This window comes from Callithrix jacchus, chromosome 10 (assembly GCF_049354715.1).
Source record: "Callithrix jacchus isolate 240 chromosome 10, calJac240_pri, whole genome shotgun sequence".
NCBI classification, from domain to species: Eukaryota; Metazoa; Chordata; class Mammalia; order Primates; family Cebidae; genus Callithrix; species Callithrix jacchus.
This window is the reverse complement of record NC_133511.1, coordinates 85,684,393-85,704,159: the sequence shown is the minus strand read 5'-3', so window position 1 is coordinate 85,704,159 and position 19,767 is coordinate 85,684,393. Positions and strand designations below refer to the sequence as shown.

The window sequence follows — 19,767 nt, the reverse complement described above, 5'->3', positions numbered from 1 at the left end:
AAGCATGGAAAGACATCAAACATCACTAATTATTAGGGAAAGCAAATCAAAACCACAACAAATACCACCTCCCACTCATTGGAATCCCTACTATTTAAAAAATAAGTGTCCCTGACACCTGTGATCCTGCATTGTGGTTAGTAGCTGCACCTGACTTAGCTTACTTCCAAAAATGCCTGAAGCCCTATTAGGTCCCCTGAAATGGTGGTTGGAAAAATAAACAAACAAAAACTATTATCCATACCATATCTCTCCATGGGACTCAAAATTAAAATCAGGTGCTCCTGACTTGTCCCCATCTTGACTAACCATGTCAGTTCACTCTAAAACTAACTGAACTCAGTGACTAGAAACCTTGGTGATGCTTTTAATGTTTTTTTCTTCTACGTATGGTGGAGATTTTGCTATACTGGGTCACTTAAAATGTCATGTATGAATACTCCAGTATCTTGTGGCAGTTTGATAAAAAATAAACATGCAGAATGTAGGAGCACATTATCTTAATAGTAATAGACAGAACACCACACATTTCCCAGTTTTCCTCAGTGACTTTTTCACCCCAGAGGAAGTAGAAGAGGCCCTCGACAGCTGGAACAATTATAGTTGTGTTTCTTTTTAATATATGACAAGGTAATCCTTTTTCTTCAGTGGCTTATTTTGGATAAAACCAAGTGAAACTATGGGTAATGAGGTAATTCATTTCTCTGCTGGTAGCTAAAAACCAGTTTTCTTTTACAAAAGAATTATCCCTTTCCAAAGTAGTTTTCACTACATTTTCTCCAAACAGTTTTACAAGGTATGTTCTCAAATCCCACTTAATGTTATAAAGAATTGGTAAAGCTAAGCAAAGGTTAACTCTCTGGAAATATTCATATGCAGCTGGGCTTATGTTTGACCTTGTGATAACACCTTAAAAAGAGAATAAATTCTTAAAATCTCTCCCTCTCTCTCTCACACACACCCTTTACATCAAAAGTACTCTATACAAATTTTAAAAATCCTTCCACTCAGATGGATAAGGAGACAGATCATTTGCTGGTATCTGAAGGAAGATACCTTTAAAAACACAAGACATTCCTATTCTTTATCTTGCAGTTCTTGAAGCCATGTCACCCTCGAAACACATGCTTTCTCTTGAACTTATTTGTTCAAAATCCTCAGGAGAAAACTTTTGCTTTACTTGGTCAGGCAATTTCTCTATCTCGTACCATATATGGCTATAAGAAAGTACAAAATTGGCTGTAGAAAACCATCTCCCTTTTCCAAGGGTGTATGAAATTTCACAGACAGATTATACACACTTTACAGGGGGCAAATCCCATTCTTTCATTGTTCACAACCAGCAGCTTTTTGGCAGATTGAAATGGTTGTGCACTATTGTAAACACATCCTTCTAAGAGAGAGTTAGTTAAGGAATTCTGTAGGCCCCTTCCTCTAGGATCCCAGCCTAATCTTTCTGCTTTCTTTTGCGGCAAAGGATGGGCAGCCCCAAATAGGAGCCTCCAAATCAGTGTTAAAGCAGAATCGTTTCCACTGAACAATACAAGTAGGCAGTAAAAGAAGAGATTCCATGGTCAGGTAAATTTGGAAAATGGAGGGCTACATAGTAGTCAAATAGCTTTTGTCTATAGGATTTCTCAGAGCCTCTAATATACCTGTTTGTACTTGGAATATCCTAAAGGATAATGGGATGATAGTTTGATTCTTAAATGTATTATTTTCCAGGGAACTGGTTTTAGGGGATAGTTTAAGGAAAAAGCCTATCATGGGATACATTTTGGCAAATACTGTCCTAATGAAGGGGGCATAAAATGGGTTTACAAGCTAAATCAGAAAAGACCGATGTCCATTGGCCACTTACTAGGGGAGCTAGAAAAGGGAGAAGGAAGAAGATGTGCCCTTATTTCCCCCATGATATTATAATCTAGTAAACTGTGGGATTCTTTCATGCCTTTAAGCAGTAAGCACTCATAAGGTGTACCTGCTTTCTTTTATTTACACTGCATGGAGGGCAAAAGCTACACGAAAATAGGAAGTAGGTTGTTACCAGGCAACAATATATCTAAACAGATTTACATCAACCGTTAGGTTCACTGTGACTCACTACAGAGATATCGCTGCCATGAAATTCCATGGGATCTTGGGTTATATTAATACAGGAATGACATCTAGAACAAGAAGGGTGAGGATCTCACTTTGCTCCATGAAGCCCAGACCACAACTAGAATGGTGAAATATTAGAATTTTGGACCTGAAAAGGCTTCGCAGAGATCAGCTACTTTAAGGTATTATTCTTTTCTCAAGGTGGGCAACAAAACCTTGGGCAGGTAATGACTTCTCCAAGGTCTCACGTTCAGTAAACACCACAGCTGCTACTAAATGGGACTCTGAAATTTGTTAACATAGCTTCCCTGGCTCTACCTCAAACTCACCAAATCAGAATATCTCTGTGGAGAGACCCAAGAAGCAGAGCTTTTAACTAGCTCCCCAAGTAGTGACTGAAGAGACTGAAGTTCAAAAACCAGGTTTTATAGAATTCAAATCTTACAACACACGCTGAGAAACTATAGTTTGCCCAGGATAAGGACTAGAACAAGGATGACCCTAAACCATGCTCAAGGAAGAGTGGCCAAAATGACAGAGATCCTCAGCTTTAGAGAAGAGACAATGAAGGACAAAGCAAAGGTGGAAGAACTCTTCTGAACAAGGTGACTTTCCTTTCCCTTCAACACTAAGTGGCAAAAAAAAAAAAAGTTAACGCAACACCTGCCAGAGCAGTCTCCATGACTCAGGACCATTCTGAACAAGAGTGTTTAGATAGTGAGAGACCCAGAACCCGTTACAGCAGTGGGTATGGGGGGAGTCCTGGGGTTCCCTGGAGCAATCTTCGGGGGCAGCTGAGGAGGGGTGAGGTCAGACAGTATTTATAGCAATGTGGAAAAGGGGAATTGAGTTTTATATTTACATTTTTATATGTTGGCTGCTCCAGTTCTACCAGAGCAGCTCTGTACATCTGAGATTTTATTGGACAAAAATTTTCCATGGCCATATATATATACACATACTAATAGTGATATTACTAACAACACATGTTAAGAAGGACAACAGTCAACATTTACAGAGCATGCACTTTCTGCCCGGGCACAGTGCTAAGCATTTGTATTGTTTTAACTTTTTTCATTCATGCTATAAATCCAGTGAGGTAGGTAATAATGATCCCATTTTAACAGTGAGGAAAACTGAGGCACAGGGGTTTAGTAAGTTACCCAAGATCAAACAGATTAGAGCCAGGCAACTTTACTTCAACGTCCACACATGTAAGCCACACTTCTAGTCTACTCCACCTTGAGAAGGGACAATAAACTGGACTCTCAAAATATGTGCTTTTCTCTGGGCACAAGATACAGTATTTGCATCAAGTTTTCTATCAACAGCTTCTAGAAACTTTACAACAAAGTTTGTTGACCTTTAACTCCTTCCCTGAGGACAAAGAGAATGTTTCCCTTCAGGAGGTTCGTTTAAAAAGTAGAAACGTTAGACAGGTTAGCAGTAATTTAAGTATGGTTTATGTTCTTCAAAATTTAGGATGCTGGCAAAAATGGAATCTTTCTGCTGTTATTTTTTCCGTCAATCAAAATCAGGAACCAACCAAAGAATGAGCTTATTGTATTTCTCTGGGGGAGTCAATGCAGAAACTGAGAACTGAATTGGACTATTATTCACTGTCTATGATTGTATTATGCCAAATGTACAGGAACAGAAGAAAAAAAGGAGTCATTTATCCTGATTCTGCCAAGCATGCAGACACTTGGTATCAGATAGATCAAACAATTTCAGGGCTTCACGGATGTGACTGATCCACACACGGCCCTACCAGATTTCTGGGCCTTTTCACCTGACAGTTGTCTTCTTAATGGAAAAACAGAATTCTTCTGAAAAAATAAAATATATTGAGATAGAAAATGCCTCAAGAGACTTTTCACCAGCTTTACTCACCTAAATCAGGAAGCGATTTCCTCCAGGTCTGTTTTATTTTATGTAATAGGTCTGGCTATGACAAGTTGGTGGTAGATCGAGTTTTACAAATGAAGCCCTCATTTAGAGGAATCCTAACAATTCTTTGTAAGGCTAAGACATCTTTTAAAATCAGATAATTTTATAATAAAGTGGAAAGAATCCCAAGATAATCATCTTATTCTGTTCTGTACTATTCAGATTACTTTTAGAATTAAGCAATCATAGAACTTTGTGAATGGGTTCAAGTCCAAATTAAAAGCTTGGTAATCTTGAATATAGCTAAGCTCCAGTTTATTCACAAGTAAAAATAAAACTAACACCAATAACTAGTACTTTTGAATGCCACCCAGGTACCAGGCACTGTACCAAATGCTTTAAATAATTTCATTATTTAAAGGAATAATAATTTCATTATTATAAAAATAATTTCATAATTTGTGATTTCATTAATTCACACACGTATCTTATGCAGTGGATTTACTGCAGCTTGGAGACATTAGCAACTTGCCCAATTCATGGCTAATAAGTGGTAAAGTATTTGAATAATAAAGTCCAAGCTCTTCTTATTTATTTTTTGTTGAGACAAGGTCTTGCTCTGTTGCCCAGGCTGTAGTGCAGTGGTGAAAACATGGCTCAGTACAGACTTACCTTCTGGGCTCAAGCAATCCTCCTGCCTCAGCCTCCCATGTAACCGGGACCACAGGTACATGCTACCAACCCCAATAAAAAATGGGCGAATTAAAAAAATTTTTTTTGAGAGACAGGGTCTCACTATGTTGTCCAGGCTGGTCTCAAACTCCCATGCTTAAGTAATCCTCTGTTTTGGCCTCCCATAGTGCTTGGATTACAGGTGTAAGCCACTGTGTTTGGCCCCATGCTCTTCTTAATCAATGGACTCCATTAAATGGAGATGGTAACTAAAGTTTTCTTCCTTCCTCATGAGCAATGAAAGGACAATGATGTGAAAGCACACTGCACACTGCAAAATGCTGAGATTAATTCTTATTCTTCCCTACTAATACTGAGCTTTCTCAAAGCAACTATAGCTATACCAAATTTTGGTGGTGTTATTATCTTTAATGAGCCAAATGAGACCAGGTTTCTAACCCAGCTCTATAGAGAAAGAGAGACCTGCCTTTCCAGTGCCATGGTTTCCTAAGTGGCTCCCACAGCCCTGCCCAAGCTGACCTCCACCATATCCCCACTCTGAGCCAGGGCCTTGTGCATGATAGGCGTTGGCCTGTGTGCCCCATCCACTTCACCAGGCTGGCTGGAAGCAGCCCAGTAAACACACAGTTCTCACTGTCTGGAGTGATGACTCAGTCACTCTTGGCAACACTGCTCTGTTTCCATAAGGCTCAAAGAACTCTTCATATGAACCTTGGTGAACAAGGACTTAAGGAGCTTCTTACCCATGTGCAGGGCTATGAGACAGAACATGGAAACCAGTCTCGCTCACGAACCAGCTTGGAGATTTTAATTCAAACTTAAACATGCCCAAGCTTATTAAATTTTGTTTCAGAGAATCTTTGTCATCTTGAATAATGAATTTTTTGATGTACAGAAACCAGGGATATGACTGGGCTCAGTTATTTGGCCACATTTCTCTTTGGAATCCTAAAATAACCAAAATATTGTGTGTTTTTTTTTTTTTCTCCAATCACCCTATCTCATCCCATCCTTCCAACTTTTATTTTTCTTTTGATACTTCTTCTGTTTCAGGTGCTTTCCCAGGTGCTAGGGATACAGCAATATATGGTCTATGCTTCTTAGGGATGAAACAGATCATAAAGCAGAAGGAAGGACAAAGCGAGAAGCTGTCGTGATAGGAGCTGGTTTATGGAACTGAGCATAACAAAAGGGGTTGCCTAACTCAGCCCGAGGGCAAGTGGGAGTCAAGGATTCATTCAAGCCACTGAATGACTGCATGAAACTTCTAGAACTAAATATTTTACAAAGTAGGAAAAGGAAATAAAATGTCCAGGCGTCCACGCCTTGTGATTAAAATCAAACTCAGGAGGACAAAATATACAGATTCTGCACTTAATCAGGGCAAAATCTGGTCAGCCAAATATGTTCATGATACTAATCACAACCAGGAATTCCAGGGGCATATCCATTCCACCCAAGCATAATGAAAAGTGGGACATATAACTCAACCAGAATGTTGTTCTTCTCTGCTCACCCAGCATGCATATACTTTTTTCATTCAATTGCAAGTCCTGAATTTATTTCCACGATGAAGAATGCTTACAAGTCACCTCCCAGTCCATGATGGAAAAAAACAAGCATGCAGGCTCGACTCTCATTTTTTTTCCCAAATTTGGCCGACAAGCCAGAAGCACAGTTGATGGTTTCAAATAATATCAAACTCACTATTGACCCAACCACTTCCAGCTGTCAATCCAGATACCTGTAGTTTGAGACAAATGGCTAAACTTTCTCCAGCAAAAGTCACATTTTGTACTAAAGATCTAAATAAATGGCAGACCCAAATGCAATTTTATCCTCCCAATTTGGTACTTAAAGGAGAAGATAAAGGTAGGAAAAGATAACCAGCGTTAGCCCCACACTGAGGTGCACTGGGCTTGATGGTCCAGGTTTTCTTCCCAAAGAGGGCATTATCAAGTCTATTTTACAGAACAATAAATTCAGGCTCAGAAAGGTTGAGTCATTGGCCTGACATAAAAAAGCTGGAGAATGCAGAGATGGGATTCAAATCCAGGTCTGTCCAATGGGGAGGCTACAGTCTGTTGCCTCAGTATCATTCTCCTTTATAAAAATTAACAGACCTGTCTGGGTGTGTTGGCTTATGCCTGTAATCCCAGCACTTTGGGAGGCTAAGGCAGGTGGATCACCTGAGGTCAGGGGTTTGAGACCAGCTTGGCCAACATGACGAAACACCATCTCTACTAAATAAAAATTATTGGGGCATTGTGGCAGATGCCCGTAATCCCAGCTACTCGAGAGGCTGAGGCAGGAGAATCACTTGAACCCATGAGGTGGTGGTTGCAGTGAGCAGAAATCATGCCACTGCACTCCAGCCTGGGCAACAGTGAGACTCTGTCTCAAAACAAACAAACAAACAAACAAAAACAAACAAAAAAACCCAGATCTGTGAGACCAAAACTATCAAATGAGGTAGATGTGAGATGAGAGGGGAATAATAGAATATTTCTTGGAAGCCACTGCCTGTGAGGATAAGGGGGACAATGACATTTCAGTTACAGGGGAAATTGTCTCTAGTAGAATAATTCCTTGACAAGACGCTTGGGCCAGAAACGGAGGCCGTAGGAGAACAGCAACTGCCTTACAGAAGGCAAAAAATTGCTAGAGAACATGGGGTGTGCAATATTTCCCCCTGTGACACCCCCTCCCTCAACAATATACTGTCACAAAAGTTACTAAAAATGTGAAGTGCTTGCTGTGAATGCATATCTCTTGGAAACCAGTAAGGAGGTGGGCTTCTGTGTTCAGAATGTTGGGTAGAATAGAGACCAGCTTCAGAGAGAGGCTAGAAGAACAGCCCATGGGGATTCGCAGAAATCCTGAGGCAGGTTCCATTCCAGACTGTTCAATCGGATCTCCAGAGGGCAGGTAGGTCCTTGAAGCATCTAGGCTGGGCGGGGCTGATCCAGGACACCTGATCTCTTAGCTGCACCAGCATCACCTCTTCTGCATCAAGGGACAGCCATGGATTTCTTCCTCCTGGACTTAGTTGTTCTCCTTTACTTCTCAAAGTACCCATAGGTCCAGAACCCATTTCCTAACCCATCACCTTCTCATCTCCCCATTCTCTATCCTTCACAGATCTTGGCCCTCTGTACTTATTAGTAGCCTGGTACCGACTTAGTTCACTCCTCTAGGATGGAGGCCAGTAAGCCTGGGCCTGAAGGCCAAATTCAGCTCCCCACCTATATTTGTAAATAAAATTTGATTTGAACACAGCCACTCTCATGCATTTACATATTGTCTATGGCGGCTTTCTCACTACAGTGGAAAAGTTGAATAGTTGCACCAGAGACCCTATGGCCCTCAAAGTCCAAAATATTTACTTTCTGGCCATTTAAGAGAAAGTCTGCCATCCCTTGCTCCAGAATATTAATTCCTTGAAGCCTGGGGCTCTGTTTCATTCATCTCTTTATCGCCAGTATGTGATACAGAATAAATGTTGTTTGATAAAGTGGGTGAATGCATGCATGAGGGTTAGACAGACATGATTAGATCAATTTGACACAGTTGTTACTGCAAAGACACTAGGTAGAAATACTTTAACAACTGAAAAGAGATGTTCTGGTTAACCATGTTTCCATTTAAGCCGGTTAACAGCAACAGCATCTTTTATGTTTTAATGCACACTGATTTGATTTTTTTTCTCAAAAGGATGTTATTCTACTTCTCTTTTTATTAGTAAACTTGGGTCTAATTGAAAACTCTGTGATGTTTTGAGCTGCATTGCTGAACATTAGTATCTGGTACTGAAAATCACAGGTACAGTTTTGGAAGATATTTGGGAATAAGATAATTTATCTTCCAGTTAAATGCTGGATGTTATTGCTTTTTGGTACATATACTGAAAATATTAGCTTATTTCCCTTTCATTTGCTCTTTATGATTTTCATCATTAATAGCTTAATAATTTATTAAGTACATATTGTATAAAAGTATATATTGTACACTATGCTAAATACTGTATTTGCATCACCTAATTTACTACTCTATGAAGTAGATACTGCTATACTCCCATTTTACAGATGAGGAAACTAAGGCTTGAAGAGGCTAAGTAGCTTGTCCAATGTCAGATAATAGGTACACATCTGTGTGGCTCCAGAGTCTGGGCTGTAAATAATTATAGCTCATTCATTTATTCACTATACCAACAAATATTAAAGTATTTAACAAGTACTTTAATGTCTCTGTATGCCAAGTCCTGTAATGGCAATGGAGAGAGAAGAAAATCAGGCTCAGTCCCTGACCTCAAGGAGCTCACCTGCTCGTGAAGGACCAAGAATATTACCACAGACTCTGAGGAGGACAACTAGAGAGTAGAATAGGGGACAACAGAACTCAGAGAAGGGGCTTCAAACTCAGTCTCCAAAGGTCAGGGAAAAATTTCTAGAGGAAAGAAAAATCTAACCTGAAAATAAAAGATAAGTTAGAAACTTGGTGGGAAGAAAGATGAGGAAAGTGGAATGCATTTCAAATGCTGAGGCAGGAGAATCACTTGAACCAGGGAGTCGAAGGTTGCAGTGAGCCAAGATAGCACCACTGTACTCCAGCCTGGGGACAGAGCAAGACTCCGTCTAAAAAAAAAAAAAGAGAAGAGAGGAGAAATGGTGATTCAGTGTTCCAAATTTCATGTTAAGGAAGCTTGTTTGGCTATAGTTTCCTGCTTCTCAATACAAATCATCTTCCCCTTTATTAAAATCAAATAACTTCTGACAGGGGATTCCTCCCCAGTGCCCCACTGAAAACCCAGCCCCTGGGAGACTCCATGATCAACTGAGTTCTTTGAACACATAGTGGCTAGAAAAAGTCAGCACTCCGCAAATATGTACCACACGAATGCACTGGATTAGTGCAGCAAAGCTGTGCACCAACTCTGAGTTACCTTGGACAGGCTACTCCAAGCATGGAAGATGAAACTCTGAGGGTATGTTCTGAAAGGAGATAAGAAAACGGAGATAAGGAGAGGAGAAAAGAGAGGAGAGGGAAAGCATGGCTGAACAATACAGCAGAAGACTGGAATACTAAGAACAAAAGAGAAGTTGGCCATGGAGAAATTCTAAGTGGCAAGGGAGCTGAAGAACTTTTAAGAAGAGGAATAACAATAATAAATTTTAAGTGGTTTGTAATACAATAGTATAACCCCTCCATGGCCTTAAACTTTCAGGAACAGTCTGCAATGCCCAAATCCTGTATCACTTTTCTGAGAAGAGAATGACTTGTGGTGGTTCCAATGGGTAAGAGAAGGATATAACACAGAGATACATGACCTATAAGTGCAAGTATTTCAGCAGAACAGACTAGGCAAAAATAGTGACCAATAGTAATGTAACACCACCCTTATCCCCCCACCCCCAAAATAAGCAAAAGGAAACACTTCCAAAAAGATTGAAAAGGATACTGGGTCTTCCACATGTGAGTTCTCCAACTCACATTTAATGGATCATAGGCTGGCAAATGACTAACCACTGATTCCAGAAGGGGAAAAAAAGTTCTGATTCATAGTGTTTGCCACTTCCTGTGGTGTAAATACTCCTGCTATGGCAGATTTCAAGCTACCAGCATGACATCAACAGGCTTGCAAAACTCCTGAAAATTAAAAAATTTGCTCTGATGAGCTGGTAGAAACTGATTCCAGCAATAACACTGGCTCAGGGAATCCACAGCTGATGTCTAGATTAAAAGCAGTTTTCATAAATCAAGTCTCTGCTTAGGTTTGCCAAGAAAGGTTTTATCCAGAGGTGTAGTAGTTTTTGGAGACTATGCAGTCCCTATAGGAGACTAAGACAGGCACAAGGATAAGAAAGGTTTAGAGCTAGTCACCATCCATCAGGTAATTATCATGTGATCAAAGTACATAGAACTAAAAGGAAGTGCTGAGGTCAGCCAGTGTAATGAAGGAATCTAAGGCCCAGAGAGCATGGTTGTTATTCAAGGATCTGGAACACAGCCTTCCTCTTTCCTCTCCATGCCCTGAAGTCTTATCCTCTTAGGGAAAGGCACAACATGAATTTGGCTTACAACCAGGCAGGGGCACACATAGGCAGTTCTGGCTAAATTTTTACATTTTGCTAGTTTGCAATTTGTAGGATTTCTGCCTCTTTGTGTATGAAGAGGAGTTCTGCCAGCGATTGGTGTGAGCTTAAGAAAGCTAGCCAGAAACCCAACTGACAGGAAGAGAAGACCAACTGGGGTGGCCAGCAGTGAAGGAATGAGCAGACAGGTTTCTACAAGACAGCACACAAGGATGTGGGGGAAGCGGTGAACTGATGGGATATTCCAGACTGGGAAAGGCTCCCCCACACACCCATGTTAATCAGCAGGAAATAGAAGGGCAGATGAAGGAGGTCCTTTTATGTTCTTAATAAGGCTCCAAACACAAAAATACAAAATGAACCAGGCAATGCCTCCCTTTCACTGAAAACGAGATCAAATTAGGCATCCTAAATGTTTTTCAAATGATTTCTGACCTGGTTATATTACACAAAACAGGACAGAGTGATTTAAACCTGCTGTCAATACAGAGTCAAGGAAAGAAAAATGCCAGCGATTCTGCAGCTGTCCAGCTGGAATCCTGGAGGAGCAGCTTTCATGATGACTCTGATGCACAGAAACAAGCCAAACTGCCAGAGCAGGAGTTAAACCAAATAAACCTGAAGGATATCAGTTTATTAGAAGGAGAGACTTAAAATAGCAGCCAGGAATGTATGGGTTTCTTTGGACAACTCAGATTACATGCCCTATCCCTGCCTTTAGTAACACGATGTAGTAAAATGTTCTGTTCAATCTAGTTTCTCTCTGAATTGCAGTAAGTTTTCAGCTTAGGGAAGTCAGCCTGTAAGCAAATACACTGGGTGAGCAAAATGTATATATACAATGAGGTTCCTCAGAGGGGTTAGCTGGCTATAATGAGAAACAAGGCACAGTCTGGGTCTCCCGGAAATTTATATCAGGGTTAGAAGACGACACATGCCCATGAGGACATGGTCCCAAGGGCGAGGGTTTCCAGTTAAACTAACAGATGGTCTTTATGACAATGGGCATTTGGCATGAACTCTAATGAATGCATTCCTTCATTTAATGCATGTCTATTCTGTGCCAGGTTACGGGGACACAAAGATCAACAGTGACCAGTCTCATGGGGCTGGGTAAGGGGTGTCAGACATTCTAAAATACTACATTTAAACGAATTTTCTTTTCTGCTTCATCTATTTTTCATTTTGGTAATCAGCAGCACGGACATTAAAGTCCAAATGTGTTTAAGTGGAATATAAACATTTGCTCAAAGCCGTGGTGTCTGAAAGCAAAGAGGACTTTTGCAAGAGATACAGAAACATACAAGAATCACTTTTTTGCTCTTATTCTGCAAGTGAAGGCAGCAAAATGTCCTAGAGTCCAGATGTAAATTCCATTTCCAGTTTTTCTATTTCAAAAACATTGGCCCTAGCTCATCTTGTCTTTGACAGTTCACTAAACTTTATTTAATGAGATAAAGTTAAAGAACTGCTACCAAACACAGACATTTTGCTTGAAAATTAGAATGTAACCACCAAAAGATTAAGTCAGGATGTAACCTAGTAGAAATTGAATGATGAAATGCCTGCAATCCATCATTTTTGCCAGTTGGAATCGCTAGAGTGGCTGCAGATGTTACCACTTGTGCTCTCAAAGGTTGAGGGCTGCCTTTTGCTAGCAGATGCTGAAACTTACTAGGATTTAAGTGGCTTGGAACTTCATCACTACAGAGCTCTATCAGGTTTCTTGTGTCCATAAATAAACATCACTGGATCAAGATGCACTCTCCCTTTTGCTGTAAGCCAACCAAGTTATTAGCAGATAGGACTTTGCAGTCTCTCCACTTTTGCTGCAGCTCTGCCCTGACTGGCTTGGATTGGCATTCTAGATCATCCACCATCTGAGGTCAATTTGGAATTGACCAAGAATTCTTAGAGTGAGGTGACAGGGTAAATCACAAAAGAGATTCAGAAAGCCTGGTTTCTGATCCCATTTTGGCCACCATCCTCTCAATTCTTTCAACAAGGATTTATTGAACATGACAGGCATGCTTTCTGCCCTCATAAAATTTGGAGTCTAGCATCAATTTTCTGGGTAGAATTGAGAAAGTCATTTTGCCTCCTTCATTCAGACACCTACACACATATACACACTCGACTTTCTTTCCCTCTATCATGCCGTGTCCCCTTTTACCACTTAGACTTTGGATACACTGTTGTGTCTAGAATACTCTTTCCTTATTCTACAGAGCTAATGCACTTTTCAGCTTAGACCTCACTTCTTCCAGGATATTTTCTTGACTCCTCCAAGGTTGGATTGGATGCTCCTTCCAGACATAAATGTCCTATAGACACTTATCACAGGATATTACAAATGTCTGTTTCTCTGCTACTGATCCTGTCCCTATTCCAAGCACAGCATCTGGCACATGCTGGGATCTCAGGCCAGAGTTCACTTCCAGCTCACAAATATTTGCTGAGCCCTGTCCTTGCCCTAGAGAAACTCGAGACCAAAAAAATGTGTTTGCAAAATGATGTCACTGTAAAAGCCAGTGAGACAGGGATAAAGCATTACCTTACACATAAGAGCATGTGGTGGGAGAAGTGATCATTGTCCTCATAAAAATGAGTTCAAATTATCATGATCTTTTTACATGCACTGTTTGGTCATTTTTGCTTTTTCTTAGTATGTTCATATATCAGAAAACAAACTCCTGAACCCCTCTGATTTAGAGTATCCCTATACAACAATTTCAAGAAGTTCATACTCCTCCTTTAAGCTCCAATTCTATATGAACTCTCCTTGCCTACCTTCTCAGTCCCTTAGCTACCACTTTCTTCTCTGAATTTTTGTGACTCTGACTGCCTGGACCACTCATCTGGCACTTGCTGTTTTGTTCATAATTGTACCTCCAGCAATTTATATAGCACTTAATGTAAAGGAGGGGCTCAATGATTAGTGAATTAAGTAAAAACTAGCTTGTATAATAGCATGATGGTTAAAAGCAAAATGTTGGCTTTGCAATGATGCAGATCCTGGTTCAAATCTCAACTCTGGCCCTATTAGCTGCATAATATAGACACATTATTTAACCACTCTGAGCTTCAGTTTATCTATAAAATGGAAATATTACTACTCACACTTCCCAGTAGTGATGTGAGGTATTAAATGAAGCTATGTATGTAAAGTACGTAACACACCTCCAGGCGCATAATAACTTGACCACCCCATGATGGGCAGCTACAGTTACCATTTTCCTTGTTACTGTTTCAGTTCCCCCTTTCAGTCCAATGCCTCATGTATATTATAAGCAGGTCTTAAAGTTATTTAGAAGGCAGGCATTTGTAATATCTGCTGTTGACACACATGGACGGCTTTAGGATAGTGATGAAGAGGAGGAGGAGGAACATGATGGCAACCATTACTTCTTCTGATGTCACTAATTTCCAACCCTTTGGCAGGCTTTTGATTTCAAAAAGAGCAGCTGACAAGTGGGAGAAGAAAAAGACCAAGCTTGCTTCTAAAGAAATGTGCTTCCCAGAGAGATTCCACAGGATCCCTGGACCACAAACCTCAGAAAACCATGAGATGTTTTACAGCCAAGAATCTCCTCCCACCCCCAACTCCCCACCTCTTCCTCAGCTAGTATCTTTGCTCACTGAGGATATGGAAAGCTGTTTCTGTGCATTAGAATCAACTGCCAACTCAAGGTTATGATCTGTTTTTATCTAGATCAGAGGCAGAAAGAGAAATGTCTCAGTCATTACTTAAAATTCCTTGGCCAGCACCAAAGACCTTCTATCTATGCTGTGGTTCCAGAGGGAACGGCTACCGCAGGGTGGCTGGTTACCTGCGTCAATGCTCTGTTTACTGCCTGGGTGCTCCTGGAATGGGCCAGCATCTGGAATTGGAATCCCAGAATGAGGAGGTATAGTCCCATCCAATATGAACTAGATTAAAGTTAAGTACATACGGGGAAAGGAAGACCAGAAACACTCTTCTTTACTATCCTTGAGGCAAAATCAATACCCTCTTTTTATTGAGGGAAACTGAGGTCCAAGGAAGGGGAGACATTTAACTATGAATATTTTGGGGGTAGGAGAAAAGCAAGAGTTATAATATCTACTTGAGTATGGTATGAACAGAAAGCCATTGTATATAATTCACATACCATGAAATTCACACATTTTGAGTGATTCAATGGTTTTTAATCTACTCATGAAGTTGCTCAACCATCACCACAATCTAATTTTAAAACATTTTCATCATATCAGAAAGAAACTCTATAGCCGCTCCTCATTCCTCCTCTTACCCCAACCCTGCAGCCCTAGCAACCACCAATCTATTTTTTGTGTCTATAGATTTGCCTACTCTGGAGATTTCATATAAATGGGATCACACAATATTTGGCCTTTTGTGTCCAGAATGACATTTTTGTAATGACAGACTTCAGCACCGGACTTACTGGCTGCTCAATGAATGATTATCCAGAGCTGTGCTGTCAAATACTGCAGCCACGAGCTACATGTGGCCATTTAAATGAATTAAAATTTAATACATTTAAACTTTGGTTCTTCATCTGCACTAACCACATGTCAATTGCTTAATAGCCACATGTAGTCCTAGTGGCTACCATATTACACAGCACAGAGTGTAGACTATTTCCATCATTGCAGAAAGTACTGTTGGACAGTGCTGCAGAGGATAGAGGCACTTATTCATTCATTAAATACAGACCAGCACTCTGCAAATGTCTCCTCCTCCTGGTGTTGGAGAGTTAACTATGGCAGATGGAGAGTGAGGATGAGGAAGAGGTCAAGGGAGGAAGGAGGGAGTGAAAGGGTGGGCCAAGAAAAGCTCAATATATCCTCCTCCCACCCCACCACAATATTACTTCCAGTGCCCTGAGAGCTCCCACACCCACCCTGGACCTCAAAAGCTCTCTGTTTAGTTAAGCTCATCCAAAAGGCAGATATGCCAAAGCCTTTGGAAAGACTTCAAGGTAGCTAGCCTCAACCTTAGCCGTTTGATGATTTCTGAAGTGTTACACGTTAGAAGGTGATCTGAGGGGCTCCCTAATGAGACTGAACAGTTCCAATCAGTTTCTGGCCAGCAGTGGCCATTCCAGTTGCCAAGATCTGAGCACTAATGCTGACTAACACCTCAAGGCCAGAGCCAGGGCATCTTGGCATGCTCAGACCAAAGGGAGCACAGAAAGCTCCCTGCTCCTTTCCTGGGGGCTGCCTGTGAGTTCAGCTACAATGTCTTTAATCTTCCCAAAGACACTGCAGTCACCAGCCCCAGCAACAGGGCAGCAAGTTGTTGCGAATTGTGGGTCTGGATGCATTAAGACAATCAGAGGGCCCAAACTAAAGGATGAATTAAAAAAAAAAAAACAAAAGGAAAAATAAAATCACATTCAGAGAAAGGTCCTTTGATCCTTCACCTATCAGAGTACTTTGTTCCAAAACACTGTGGAAAATTCATCAATTCTGACTTTCAAATGTTGTTTCATAGGAGTATAACTGACTAATTTCCCTTTGTTTAAAACTGCCAAAAGGTGTATCTTCTTTTTTCTATTTTAGCCAATTTATAAAAAAGGAAAACACAACCTAACAAATGCTTCTCTCAATGTTTGTTAGTTTCAATCAATATTTCTGTCTCAAATTCTCCTCCCCCTATGAATGGCAGTGGGAGGATTTCAAGAATCAATAAGTGACATTTCTAAGATACCAGGAGCAAAAGATAACAGGGTGGATGTTTACCAAACTATGTCAAGTATGCATTTGCTAAAAGTTGTCCTTTTAGTGAAGGTCATTCTGTGTTTCTTTGTCCCTGGGTTTTCAAAAATACCTTTCATCATGGTTTATCAAAGAGAGAGGAGGCTGAGCAAGAAGAGGTGGTTACATGGGTGCTTCAGACTTTTGATCTGAAGCAACAGACCAGGAATGGAGATCTGGCTCTCCGAGGTACTCAGTTCAGCTGCTGTGGTTACTTTGTCCTTTGTAGCCATTTCTGACTTTTGGACACTCGTGAAATTATTGATTCAACAAGCTTATATACATAATTCAGGGTATTTTCCCATATGTTTCATCTCATGTAAACCACACAATAACATGTGGTCAGTGCTATCCTCATTTCCATTTTACAGCTAAGGAATGTGAAGTTCAGAGGTGTTAAATGACCCATCAAAGCCACGCGGCCATCAAGCAGAGTTGCTGGGACCAGACCCCAGGTGTCCTGAGCACAAGTCTGGCATTCAGATCATCTTCATCACACAACAACTTCTGCCAGTTGGTGTGGGAAAGAGAAAGCAGAGAAGTGTGGGCCTATGAATACTAAGAATCCCAAAGGCTGGAGAACAGGCTTAAGTGGAGCCACACCTGTTTTGCAGAGTTCTACTTTAACAGTTGGGTCCTACCTTGTTCCCTTGGCCACAGGGGCCGCATAAAGCAAGTGATGCTTGTGCCCCTTCACCAACCTGCCAGCATCTGTTTCTCAGAGACACCTTCTATGGGAATGGGGTAACCAAGGATGATTTGGCTGCTCTCCCCCATGAGTTCCTAGAGCTACATGCCCCCGTAACTTATAGGAAACTGCAAGTACGTCTCAGTACATCTTAAGTGAGTTCAGTGCCGTCTTATTTTCATACACCTACAGTGGACACAGCTATTATCTTGACAACTGAAATCAATCCATCAATATAAATTCATCAGGTCCAACCTGTTTATTGCGGTAGATGGATTACAAAACAGCCCCTAGTGTCCACCCTTCTGTGTGCCACGTACGCTTCGCAATGTGACTTCAGTAGGTGGAATCTGTTTCCCAATCACACAAATTTGGGCAGGTCACGTGACTAGGTTTGGCCAACAGAACGAAGATGAAAACTGACATCCTCTTTCCGAGCTTAGGCCTCAAAGGGCCTTGCACATTTCAACTCTCTGCCTTGGGACTCACCTACCACCAGAAGAACAGCTTAGACCAGCCTGCTGGGGGATGAAAGACCATGCAGGGAAATCTGAGTTGTCTCACCCAGGGCCATTGCAGATCAGCCGGCATGCAGTCAGCGTGCCAGGTGCCCTCAGACATAGGAGCAGGCTCAGCTGAGACCCCACCCCCCCCAACCGAAGCTGGTGCACCTTAGCAAGACCGTCCCATCAGCCTGGGGCTTGTAAGAAATCAGACGTGGCTATGATTTCAAACCATTTTGAGGGGCTGAGGAGACAGGGGTGAGTAAGGCACCCATTTCACTAACCTTTCAAGGCCAGAGGGTCCAAAAAAAGGTTTGCTCCCACAAGTTTTATTAACTATTTCTTAGGCAGTAACAGGTTTGAAGATGTTCTAGGAGAGGTAAACACTCTTTGTGTTGGAAGATATGAGACTCAAATGGCTTAAAATGTGGCCAAAAGTGCAAAAGATTGGAGTCAGGTGACCTAGGTGCTGCAGCACATATGACCTATATGGAAAAGTCCCTCTCCCTCACAGGTATTCACTGGTTTTGACTCCAAGCCAGATGCATTTAACATAAGGCAAAGAAGTAATCCTGGCCCCCTAAGAAGGTGTATTACTGAAGGTAAGAGCCTCATTCACACATGAACAGGACAGAACGAATATGTCTCTGGTATACAGAAATAGTTAAAGATAGGGCCCAGTTTCTTCGCTCTAAGATCTAAATTACTGGCTCTTCCTGGGATCTATACCCAGTTTTCCTTAATGAATACTGCCCCCTACAGTATGTCAGTAAAATAGATTTTTAAAAAATAATTTGCATGGAGAACTGCCTGAAGACATTCCTTCCTGGCTCTTAGAGGAGGGCAAGGATTGATCCAAGTGTTAAATGGTGGAAACTACACATGCGACTTCTTATTAAGTAGCCACAATTTCTTCTCCGTGGCACTGATCCTCGCCTGTGAACTCTCTGATGGCCTCCGAGCATGAACTCGGCAAGTTCAAGACAATTTATGTGAAGTTAAGGGAGAAATCTTCCCAAGTATGTGACTGGGGTAAAAGAAGTCATCACAAACACACACAGGCATATCCACATAAGATGCAGCTTTTGTTCTTTTTGCGGCCATCACCTAAGCGGGAGCTGCCGAAATGAAGTTCAATCCCTTTGTGACTTCCGACCGAAGCAAGAATCGCAAAAGGCATTTCAATGCACCTTCCCACATTCGCAGGAAGATTATGTCCTCCCCTCTTTCCAAAGAGTTGAGACAGAAGTACAACGTGCGATCCATGCCCATCCAAAAGGATGATGAAGTTCAGGTTGTACGAGGACACTATAAAGGTCAGCAGATTGGCAAAGTAGTCCAGGTTTACAGGAAGAAATACGTAATCTACATTGAACGGGTGCAGCGGGAAAAGGCTAATGGCACAACTGTCCATGTAGGCATTCACCCCAGCAAGGCGGTTATCACTAGGCTAAAACTGGACAAAGACGGCAAAAAGATCCTTGAACGGAAAGCCAAATCTCGCCAAGTAGGAAAGGAAAAGGGCAAATACAAGGAAGAAACAATTGAGAAGATGCAGGAATAAAGTAATCTTATATACAAGCTTTGATTAAAACTTGAAACGAGGAAAAAAAAAAAAAAAGATGCAGCTTTTTTCCAGCACACAAAAAAATCCTAGAGTACAAGTAACATCCTCAAAAATAAAGTGAGTTTTTGGAATGAATGAATATTTTTAAGGAAATCAACCCAAAGTGGGGGTTTTGGGAACTCTAGTAAACTGTGGGGGCATGTGAGACATTGCTGAGGTGGAGGAGACTCTTCCAGAACAAATCACTCCAACTCAACCTCGCCTGGCATAATCAAATCCTAGATTTGCAAGCAATCTTAGAGAAATTCTACTCCAACCTACCTGCTATTATAAGAAATCTTACCTACAGCATCCCTAGCAAGTGATGATCAAGCTTCTATTTGAACACCTCTGGAGTCAGGAAACTCACTACTCTAAAGAGAGCCTATTCATCTGTGGGAAGACAAATGTGAAAAGTTCTTTTTACAATAT

General features: G+C 41.2%; 1 protein-coding gene and 1 pseudogene across 15 annotated transcripts in view; one reads left to right on the top strand and one right to left on the bottom strand.

The window, feature by feature from the left end:
- NAV2 (neuron navigator 2) overlaps positions 1–19,767 on the bottom strand; it is a 768,760-nt gene that overhangs the window by 198,357 nt on the left and 550,636 nt on the right. The window lies entirely within an intron of this gene.
- Positions 18,818–19,350, top strand: LOC108593825 (large ribosomal subunit protein uL24 pseudogene; annotated as a pseudogene). Its single transcript, XR_013523355.1, has one exon. The product of XR_013523355.1 is annotated as a large ribosomal subunit protein uL24 pseudogene (transcript).